Raw genomic sequence first — 10,205 nt, 5'->3', positions numbered from 1 at the left:
TGCCATGTCTCGGCAGCTATTTCGTTACCCCTCGTAGACCACGAAGTTTTACACTGCGTGCCCAAATACATCTTGTATTGTTCATATGAAGTTGAATAGTTCTTACACCAGCTGCCCAACTAATCAACACTGCTGTACTTATAACACTTGAAGCCACACCATTTGGTTCACGTTCAATCAGTGACGCCGTGTTGAATAGCGTCTTGCAAATCTTTGGCAGTGTGCACAAACTTCAACACCATGAATATCACTTGTAGAACGTGCCGATTGCATATTGTTCTTTTTTTTTTTGCGACGACCATAAGCTGCCGGTCCTGAGTTGAGGCGCTTTGTCATACGCAGTGCGACCAGTTATTACTCAGTGCGAAATCTGGCATTCAGTATTTGGAGGTGCGGTGAATACACTTACCACCAAGGACGCCCAGTACAAGTGTGAGAAACAGTATTCCATTTGCAAAGCAACACGCTAGGAAAGTGACGCTGAGCAGGAAGCCACCGGCCACTGCTGCTGCCCAGACTGTGAGCAGCTGTATCACAGTGCCTCCGAGAAGTACTGCGCAGACAAAGAAAACGAAGCAGCCGTTAGTCGTGATTTCTTCCACTCACTATAGCACGCCGTGCAATTTTGGTGCCAAAGATATGCGTTTTGTATATACGAGGAAGGAATCGGGTAGCGTGCGTTCAGCTTAGTGCGAGCAGCCGTTATGAGCGTGGGACTGGCCGCCGATAATGCGTTCATTTGTCATCATGTTCATTTGTCATCATTCAGGTAAGAGAGGAGGTACCTAAGACAGCGGAGCGTACATATGGGTAATCGAAACAATAAAAGTTTCAAGGCGATCGCTGCGCCACTCCCGCTTACCACAGTGGAACAGAAAACGTCCAATCAACGTTCTTAGACGTACTTCAGTTTCGGAGCTCCCTATGCAAGCCCATTGGCCGGCGTGGCCGCAGCGGCTGTCACCGGAACTACCGCCGCTGCAGTCGCGTCTTTCGCCATGCGCCGCACGTCGCCTGCTACTTTTTTGACGCGTCGTTCGCCACAACTGGTCTGTACTGCTTGTCCGTCGGTAAATATAGTTTAGCTACGCACTCTGAGATTTGTGGCAAACCTGCCACGCTTAAGTAGCGGGGACTTCACGGTGTCTGTGTACTATCGGCGCTGCACTGACGTATCTTTCACGCAGCGCAGGTCGTCTACTCCTGCGAGGTGATCTCTTCGGTGGGTCGTTTTCTCCGTCTGGCCAGTGGTGTTCGCTCTTTGACGACTGTGTTTTGGCTGCCCACACAATACTTTATGCCAAGGACCCTCGAATGACATTTATCGCTAGTGTTTAGAGGTTGCAGCTACACGGCAAATGAGTGGTCGTACGCTACGACTGCTTTTCAGCCAACTTTTTCCCATAAAAGCACCACGGTGCCCTTTTCAGCGGGGGCTATATTTTTTGCTGCTGATGCTAAAGATGTGAAGTATTTAAACATAGCGAGCGTCTGTGCAGGTATAGCGACATTAACGCATCACGCCCAGCAGTCGCTCGAGACAGCGCAATTGATCCCTCCCCCCCCCCCCCCCCCCCCGCCATCAACGCTTCTTCGCCTGATAAACTTAATTTACACATGAATTTTTATAGTTATCCGCGGGTATTACGGGACATGCAGATGCGTTGGGAGTGATCTGTGAGCAGTTGGCAAGGACGACGTTAAATGCTATGGACATGTTCAGGTCAAAGCTTAATAGATTTTCTTTCTGACGAACAAAAGAAAGAACAAAAGCAGTGACACTTATTATTTACTGTATGTAAAAAAAGTAATCTTGAACAGCTTTTGCTCAAAGTAATTTTGCCCGCTTTCTGGCTGCTTGCACCTGCTCTGTTAGAGATGCCTCACTGTTAATTTTATTTGAAAAGAAGTGCATGCACACGACAAGATAGAACTTGACATTGGCAGTCACCTCGTCATGATGATCATCACATCCTAGTGCCGGCACAGATGCCTTGTCTAGCCCTTCCAGGATGCTCCAAAATAAGTCGCCATAAACTTCGTTACTGTCCAGTTTGTGACTAATTATTGCTTCTATGTGTTTGATGACGGTGAACATTCCGAAAGACGGTTCGCGTAAGCACTCTGGCTTGAATGACCTCAGCTCTGTCAAAAGGGAGGGTCGTTGGTCACACGCACTTGGTGGCACAGAAGCATTTCCCAATGATTCAACACACTGTTCGCAAGACACAGATTAGGTAACTTTCGTCAGTGTATATCTAGCCAGGTAGTAGACAACCATTTCTTGCGTTCGTGCTTTCTGGTACCCGTGGCCGCTCAAGTCGTCCATAAAAACTAACATTATAGAATTATGGGGTCTTTACGTGCCAAAACCACTTTTTGAATATGAGGCACGCCGTAGTCGAGGACTTAGGAAATCGCGACCACCTGGGGTTCCTTAACGTGCACCTAAATCTAAGTACACAGCTGTTTGCGCATCGCGCCTCCATGGAAGTGCGGCCGCCGAGGCCGGGATTCCATCCCGCGACCTCCTGCTCGGCAGCCCAATAGCATCGCCACTGTGGCCTACTAAAAGACTCATCCCACAGAGGTTCTTGTATAGCTTTGCTTCAACTGCACTTTTGAGTTCAGGAGCAGCCTTCGCCTTTTGCCCCAGGCGGTCGTGAAGAGACACAGGAACGTCATCGGGAGCGCCAGAGCAATTTCCTCTCATGGAATTTTTCACAGGTGTGAACAAAGACAACACTCTTCAGATCTGGCTGAATTGAACTGCAGATGGGTGGTCATCGTCGCCATGAAATGAATGGACCACAACGAGAAATTTCTTAAATGAATAAAGAAAGCATTCTGTGAGTGATTTTGCCTACGCAACTTTTAAATTTAATGGCCCCTACCTGCAGTAATAAAAGTAATCTCGATAAAGCAAACTTTGCATTTGCAGTTTGCGCATGCACGTAGATATTAAAAATTCAACAGCTCTCCACATTTTCAACAAGCATTTGCGCATTACCTCTAAGAGATCTTGGTAGAGCTTCACTGTCAGTATGTAGGGGACATCACATTCGTCGAGCTCATCAGTTCTACCGGCATTAGCGTAACACGCAAAGCTTCGGTTCTCTGTCGCGAATCAAACATAAGCATGTTTCGGGGGTGACAATTGTGTTCCGTAGTGTTAAGCAGGTCGAGAAACTTTTTAGTTATCTGCATAAATAAATGAATTTATGACTGCACTAAACTGTAGGGCTTCCATTAAAATATTATTTCACTGAGTGTCACGCACGTACACTGACTTAAAGCGTACGTTAATCTTCGGTGAGCCCTTTCGTATTCCTTTTGCAGGGTGTTTAGTGTCGAGTGCATCAAAGACGTCATTCATTGTCATTGCAAACGCTTCTGTTCCCTCCAAGTCCTGCAGGCTTCAGCGCTTTCTGCCCTGTATAACTGCAATCCAATAGCAGTACTACGGCTGAACAGCTGTGGAAGACAAAGTGTTACAGTTGTACTCGACAAACGTTAGAAAGCAACAAAGAGCCGCCTTCTATATTTAGGCATATTACTATTTATAATAGCCCACGTGTGCAGAAAGTTGCATGTTCATTCTCTGCAAGTTTGTGGGTTTCACGTGCGGTGCTCACAGCTTGGGTACGAATTTGAGGTGGTGCTTTCTTTCGCACAAATAGAGGAGTTCATAGAGGGCAAAGTTTACCGGTAATCTGCAGCCTGAAAGAAAGTTATCGACGTGAATCAGCACAGGTTATTATGAAATAAACTACGTTAGCTCACCTGTCCATATCTGTGCTTGAGCAAATGGTTGCGTACGCACTTCAGGGCATGTGGCACATCGCACATGTAGTAAAGGCGCGCGTGCTCAGGCAGGCATGGTTGTGGAATCTTGCGAGAAGGTGAGGTTACGCTGTCACTGATTCTCATCTGCTGCCACATCGAGCGATTGTTTCCAGCCCCGTCACTGATTACTGCGATCACCATAGCACCTCGTTTATACAATTGCGTTACTGTTTGCAGCACCAGCTCTGTTAAATCCTGCCAGCCGTAGCGCCTTTCATGGCAAAGATGGCAATCCGTTGCACCAAGCTCTAAAGAAATGGTACGAAAATCAGCACGAGCGAATGATCAGCAGGTTTGCGAGTCACTACATTTGAAATGCCACCGTAGTCCTAAAACCATGAAGTTTGTAGTTGTAGTTGTAGTTGTAGTTGAAATCGTGTGACTGGCGTAACTTAATTTCATCCAAAATCAGTGTGCCGAACTTGCTCCCATCTGCTATGTTGCCCAGCAGTTTTCCAACAGCCTCGATACCGAGAGGATAGAAACCATACTTGCGTGGTATTCCTTTAAGAATTTTTGTGAGACGGCTCAGGGAGGGCAAGGGCAGCATGTCTATGTCAGGTAGAAGCCTATATGCTCGAAGGCTCGCTACCCTCGGCATTAAGCAATTCAGAAGCCAGTCCGCATTGTACGGCTGGCCACATGGAGACTTTACTTTTAGCTGTTTAAACGATGTCATAAATGCAAGTCGCTGTAAAGGCGGAAGTTGGGACTACGCTTCCTCAATTCGTTTACCGGGCATTTCAGAAAGCCTTTTCTTTAGAGCCAAAATTTCCGTCTTGTGCTTTTGACGCGCAGCAGCAGCACTAAGCAACCTCTTCTTGCCATTGCGCAGTTTATGATAGCGCTTGAGCATTGCGCTCGGAGGCCTAACGTTCAGTCGAAGTTTTCTCTGTAGACGGAGAAAACGCACGCACACTAGTTGCGTTGTAAGTACATTGCACTGCTTGTGGTGTATATTATTTGATGTCGCAGTGTTAAGCTGGCCTGCTTTCACACCCGCGCATGTGTTCAAGCTGTCTGCTTCTCTCAAAATTTTTTCCATCCTTGCAGTGCTAGTTGCAGCTCGAAATGGCTTCTTATGAGTTTTGCTGTAGCCGTTTATGCAGCAAGTGTCATCCTCTTCAAGCACAACAGTTTTCATTACTGGCAGATGCCCCGCTTCCAGTTGCCTCATATAAAATACTCCACATCATTTTGTGTTGTGTCATCCTAAAGAAATTTTGAACTTCCAGAGCGTAGAAGGCAGTGTCACGTTCGTGAGCTCATTGAGCACAAAGTGTGTAGCGCATATTTCTCAAGTTCCTTCTTCCAAGTCCAAGAGCTGGTTTGTAGTTGAAGCACTGTCACTACAAGCTTCACCCAAAGTGCTTGTGGGCACTTGCACTCGTTCTTTTGATGGACGTCGCTTTCACTTCACTTTTTTTGGCTTTGAGATGTGCTGAGGCAGACCAGGAATGAGTCGAGGAAGTGCGCCGGGTACAAGCATCCATTTCCAGCGAGGAATGAATATTTGTGTATTACCGACAACATGCTTGTAGTATTTCAAGATGTCGTCGCCCTCAAAGTGCTGTTCACACACTTTTGATTTGTGTTTGTGAGGCATTTGTCTTTTCGGCGTAGCATGTGTTCCTAGATTTTAAACTCTCCAGCGTCTTGTGGCGGTGCGAAGAAATGGTGACGAGCGGCATCGGGTCTCAGGCCGCTGGCGCAGCCGGGGGCGAAACAGCATGGCATAGAGAACTTATTGCTCTCGTGAGAAGGGGAAACGATTTTTCAAGAAGCTTTTCACCAGAGAAAATTGCCACATATCACACGACACCTACAAAACGAAGAAGGATAGAGGCAGACGATGCAGCGCAACCGACTTGAAAGCAGAAGTGAAAGCAGAAGTGAAGTTTCAAGTTTATTATCAGAAATGTATTCAGAACACATAGCTCAGATATGGTATGGTATTGTATGGTATAGTAAAACTTCACAAAAGTCCTGCAGATCGTGAGTATTCACGAAGCTGGCTGCTCACTCCCACGTGGGAACCGGGAGACCGAGCCTGTCGGCCGCGTCATGGGTCTGCTGGACAGCCCAGAGTTGGTCAGTCACAAGAGGGCTAAGAGAACCGCATCCCATCTGGCCGAGCTGTTATCGATGATAGAGCGTGACCGGACACACCGCCAGAGCATGTGTTCTAACGTGGCTATTTCTCCACAATCGCGGCCAGTGCCATCGATGCGAGTACCCGGATAGATTTTATTAAGAGCGACGGATTAGGATACGTATTCGTTTGTAGCAGACGAAGCGTTAGTGCTTGAGTTCTATTGAGCCGCGAATGAGAAAAGAAGTAGGTTCTACTGCTGAGATAGTAGAGTTTAGTGGTGGAGGGCGTGTACCTGTTCTCTGGGGAGTCTGCGTTCGCTTGGCAGGGGGTAGCGCGGTTGGCAAGCTCGTATGCAGCCCCGTGAGCCGACTCGTTGAGGTTGAGAGGAGTATCCTTTATCTGACCCTGATGTGCGGGAAACCAATAAATGAAGTGGTGCGTGATTACCTTGCCCGCAAGAAGTCTGAGGTCCTGTTTCGAAACGGTCCCTTTTTCAAATGTTCTAACTGCAGACCTTGAAGCACTATACATGACATCCCGTGAGGTAACCAGCAGGGCTAGTGCAATAGACATTTGTTGAGCAATTTCGGAGTCCTTCGTCCGAACCGAGGCAGCATTGGTGATTCCTTGCCCACCATTGACAGTGACGATGGTGAACGCGCGGCGTCCCTTAAAAGAAGCGGCATCCGCAAAGCTGACCTGTCACTGATCTCTGTGTATTTGCCTACGGAGTTTGGCTGCCCTTGCCTTCCTTCTACCGCGATTATGATCTAGGTGCATGTTCACGAATTGACGGAGGAACGTCCCAAAACGTCTCCGCTATTCTATCGGCGTGATATCCAATTTCCGGCATGATGTCTTTCCCTGCCTTCATTGTAGTGAGGCGAGTTAGCTGTGCACGCTCCTGGGCGTCTGCAATCTCTGCCAGAGTATTATGAATGCCAAGCAGCATTAAGCGCTCTGTACAAGTTTATGCGGGTATCCCGAGAACCCGCTTAGTAGTCTTACAAAGGTGTGCATTCAATTTATCCCGCTCTGCCCATTTCCACCGATGCATGGCTGCCACGTATGTAAAGTGGCACAGAACGAAGGAATGCACTAGTCGAATGAGCATATCCTCCTTGAGTCCATGATGCTGATTTGATACCCTCCGAACAAAACGAACCGAACTTTCAGTTTTAGCGATTAGCTATCCTATAATCTTGCCATTGGGCCCACTGACTCAACGATCATGCCCAAGACCATGATTCAATCGACTCTGGGTATGCGACAACCGTTTCTTGTATATAGCTTAATGTATTTGTCTTCTAACGATGTCCACCCCTTGGGCCTTGGACCACGTTTCTTGGGACTATCCAGTAAGAGTTCCGACTTCAAGGGGGAACATCTGAGACCGGTGGGTTCGAGATAGGTTTCGATAGTGCCTATGGCCTCCTGTAGGGCTCCCTCAACCTGACCATCATTGGCTCATGTGCACCTTATAGTTCATCATCAGCATACATGGTGTGTTTGACGCCTTGAATCCCGAGAAGCTTTCTGCTGAGGCCGACCGTGGCTATAATGAACAAACAGGGGGAAATGACTGACCCCTGTGGCGCGCCCCTCTTGCCAAGTTCCAGTACTTGTGATTCGAGATCGGCCACCACGAGGGTAGCTTTCCTATCCGAGAGGAGCAATATCAGACAGTTGCAAAACCTCTCACCCAGATTGAGTCGAGATATCGAGCCCAGGATATGCGAATGTAGAACGTTGTGGAAGGCCTGCTCAAGATCAAGTCCCAAAATGGCCCGAGTGTCGCTAGACTCGTCTGTGATTTGATGCTTAATCAGGTTCGCAGTATCCTGTGTAGATATGCCTGCTCTGAATCCCGTCATACTATGGGGGTAAATGTCGCTATTCTCCAAGAACCGGAAGAGTCAATTGAAAACCGCGTGCTCCGCTACTTTACCCAAACAGGATGTAAGCGAGATAGGCCTCAAGTTGTCAAGTTGTTTTGCCTGGTTTGGGAATGAGCACTGCGAAAGCCGTCTTCCAAGACAGTGACACGGTTCCATTCCTCGAAATTTCAATAATTTCCTCTTAGAGGTATGCGAGTGATTTATCATCCAGGTTTCGCAACGTCTTGTTGGAGATGCCGTCCGGCCCGGGTGAAGATGTACCATTCAGTCCATGTAGAGTCTTAAGAATTTCCTCAACGCCAAACTCCGCATCCAGGTAGGAATTGGCCTGGCCTTGGTAATCGATATGTACAGGAGGCCACCTTGACCCATTTGTCAGCAAGCGTGCGGATTCGCTCATTCTCAGAGGTCATTCGTGCAGCTTCATGTATGGCTCTACCAATGTCTTGCCTTTGATTAGACTTAGTATTGGTCTCGTTAAGCAGGTGCTAAACCAAGTTCCAAGGTTTTCCATGACGCATTTGGCCGTCTATGGAATAGCAAACCTCGTCTCACTGCTCTTTAGAAAGGGTTCTGCAATGCTCCTTAATGTGTTTGTTCATCTCAGATATATTTTTGCGTAGCCTACGATTAAGTCGTTGACACTTCCATCTGTTGAGAATGGACTGTTTGGCCTCTAACAGCTGGCTAACTTGCCGTCCATTTTGTCAATAGGGAGGTCTGTGCAGACCTTAGAGGCTGCACGCCGAACGTCCTCTTGGACCTGACCCATGCATTGCTCAATGACAGGGTGGGGATCTGAGGGAGGCGTCTCCTCCCGAAGCTTGCGGAATTTATCCCAGTCCATGTACAAGAATCTGCGATGTTCTTTTTACCCACGATAGGAAGGTGGGCATCACAGATTTAATGGTCATTACCAAAGTTCTCAGCCAAGTTATTCCATTTGCCCTCAGTCATGTTCTAGACAAAGATGAGATTAGCGGTAGATTCTCTACACATGGATGTCCCGATTCAGGTCGGAAAGTTAAGGCTATTGATCAACGTCTGGTCCAGATATCTCACACTCTGCGAGAGGTGCTTACCCTTATTGGTATCATATTTAAAACGCCAGACATGAAGCGGTGCATTAAAGTCCCCTACGACGATAAGAATGCTTGAGTCGACCATATCTACGGCATTGTGGACCAGAGTCTTAAATGGTTGCCTTCTATCGTTGGGACTACTGTAAACGTTAAGAGCACATATGCTGCCTTGGTTGACCTGACCAGCTATCATCTCTACCATGACATACTCAATATTACTACCAGCCATTTCAAGATTATGTGTTACATGAGTTAGTTTCTTACTAACGAGAGTACATACGCCACTCCCCCTCCCCGACTGCACGGCGACTGAGCAAACCCAGTCATCGACATGCCAGGGGAGAGAGTTTCCTGTAGCAAAAATATTTTAATAGATAATAATAATAAGAAAATAATCAGATAATTTTCACAAACAGGCTCAAAAGTATCAACTGTGAGATAACTACTTCTCAAAGTGGAAACTGGAAATCTGCCAGAAATGAACGAACCCATATCAGAAGCGAGAGAAAAAGTGACGAAAGACGCGATTTCAGCGCCGCTAGTTCACGTGACCACCACTTCGGCCACCTCCCGAGCGGTGCTGCGAAACTGAAATATGTCTTAAGAACGTTGGACTAAATAGCGTCGTGGAAATAATTTTGTGCAACTTTGTTGGAATAAAAGTGGGCATGAGTTACTCGAAAAATTCATTCTATACTTAACTGCATCATTGCATCAGACATGGCATTGGTATAAAGCTTGACTGCTGAGATGAAGAAAAATTCGAGGTAACCAAAGCATTCCTTATGAGTTGCGAATGCGAAAGCATTAGCGTCCAATTGTGTGCCACCGAGTGGTTGAGGCGCTTTGAACGCTTTTATTTGTCCTTACAGAGGTACAGTTACAACGCCGGCGAGAGCTTGCGCAGACCAGAAACGTACGGATAACGCAGGCTTCTACGAAAGCAAGGGTGATGTGGCGTCGCGACAATGCCCTCTGCCCTCAAGCAACAGGTGGCGCGCTATTGGGCAGCAGGCGTTCCCGTTAGCCGGCCCTCCGCCGGGGCGCGCTCGTGTCGTGGGGTCGCAGCCAATGGGAATTTAGGACCCAATTCGCTAATGGAGATGCTGGCTTTTTCGCAAATTGCGCCATTGCACGCTTTTGCATCAAAAAATTACATAAAGGCACAAAGTGGAACTGCCGTAGTTATAAGTAGATTTAGCAACAATTAACTAAGTTAAAAGATTTTATAAGTCACAAGATAAAGGACAACTTTCTCATTTTATAGAGAAGCGTCCAGAGCTT

The 10,205-nt window shown here is 47.2% G+C and overlaps 1 long non-coding RNA gene across 1 annotated transcript in view; it reads right to left on the bottom strand.

The window, feature by feature from the left end:
* Positions 1–479: 479 nt before the first annotated feature.
* LOC139055405 (uncharacterized) overlaps positions 480–10,205 on the bottom strand; it is a 33,314-nt gene continuing 23,588 nt past the window's right edge. The window contains exon 3 of the long non-coding RNA XR_011511727.1: positions 480–553. This is a non-coding gene — a long non-coding RNA (uncharacterized lncRNA). The remainder of the gene's footprint in view (positions 554–10,205) is intronic.

Source organism: Dermacentor albipictus, chromosome 2 (assembly GCF_038994185.2).
Source record: "Dermacentor albipictus isolate Rhodes 1998 colony chromosome 2, USDA_Dalb.pri_finalv2, whole genome shotgun sequence".
Classification (NCBI taxonomy): domain Eukaryota; kingdom Metazoa; phylum Arthropoda; class Arachnida; order Ixodida; family Ixodidae; genus Dermacentor; species Dermacentor albipictus.
Note: the sequence above shows the minus strand (reverse complement) of the source record. Positions and strands in the feature narration are given on the sequence as shown.